This window comes from Bison bison, unplaced genomic scaffold (assembly GCF_000754665.1).
Source record: "Bison bison bison isolate TAMUID 2011002044 unplaced genomic scaffold, Bison_UMD1.0 scf7180017864499, whole genome shotgun sequence".
Classification (NCBI taxonomy): domain Eukaryota; kingdom Metazoa; phylum Chordata; class Mammalia; order Artiodactyla; family Bovidae; genus Bison; species Bison bison.
In genome coordinates, this window is record NW_011495058.1 from 2,738,179 (window position 1) to 2,739,204 (window position 1,026).

Sequence of the window (1,026 nt, forward strand, 5' to 3'; positions counted from 1 at the left end):
CGCCAGGCCTCCCTGTCCATCACCAACTCCCAGAGTTCACTCAGACTCACGTCCATCGAGTCAGTGATGCCATCCAGCCATCTCATCCTCTGTCGTCCCCTTCCACTCCTGCCCCCAATCCCTCCCAGCATCAGAGTCTTTTCCAATGAGTCAACTCTTCACATGAGGCGGCCAAATTACAGAGTTTCAGCTTTAGCATCATTCCTTCCAAAGAAATCCCAGGGCTGATCTCCTTCAGAATGGACTGGTTGGATCTCCTTGCAGTCCAAGGGACTCTCAAGTGTCTTCTCCAACACCACAGTTCAAAAGCATCAATTCTTCAGGCTCAGCTTTCTTCACAGTCCGACTCTCACATCCATACATGACGACTGGAAAAACCATAGCCTTGACTAGATGGACCTTTGTTGGCAAAGTAATGTCTCTGCTTTTCAATATGCTATCTAGGTTGGTCATGTCATGCCAGTGTATGTTCCTCGGTTCTTTGTCTCGTCACAACAAAAATTTGGAGTGACAGATATTAAAGCTCTTGGTGCGTCACAGCTCTCAGGTCTTGGACCAACCGTGTTATAGCTCTTAGGCAAACAGCTCTATTTTATTTAGAAGATAGCAGGAGAATCCATCCTCAAAGCACAGGGCATGCCAACCCAAAGGCTCAAAGAGAAGAGAGTGGAGGAGCGCACGGGGGAGAGAGAGAGAGGGAGAGAGAGAGAAAGAACGCATGCACATGGGTGAGAAAAAGAGAGAAAAAGTGCTTTGGCTCCTCCTTTTATATGTTCTTCCTTCACCTGGGCCTGCCCTATTCAAATTGGGCTTAGCCAGGAGTGCTGTTTGTTCTGCCTGAAGTCTTCACTCTGGTCCTCAGACCTTCCTTGTCTTTTAGCCACCTCCATTTTGGACTCCTTTTCCCTATTCTCGGAGAAGGCAATGGCACCCCACTCCAGTACTCTTGCTTGGAAGATCCCATGGGCGGAGGAGCCTGGTAGGCTGCAGTCCATGGGGTTGCTAAGAGTCGGGCACAACTGAGTG

The 1,026-nt window shown here is 49.2% G+C and overlaps 1 long non-coding RNA gene across 4 annotated transcripts in view; it reads left to right on the top strand.

Annotated features, from left to right (window-relative positions):
- LOC104980361 overlaps positions 1-1,026 on the top strand; it is an 87,713-nt gene that overhangs the window by 19,431 nt on the left and 67,256 nt on the right. The gene's annotated exons all lie outside the window — the stretch shown is intronic.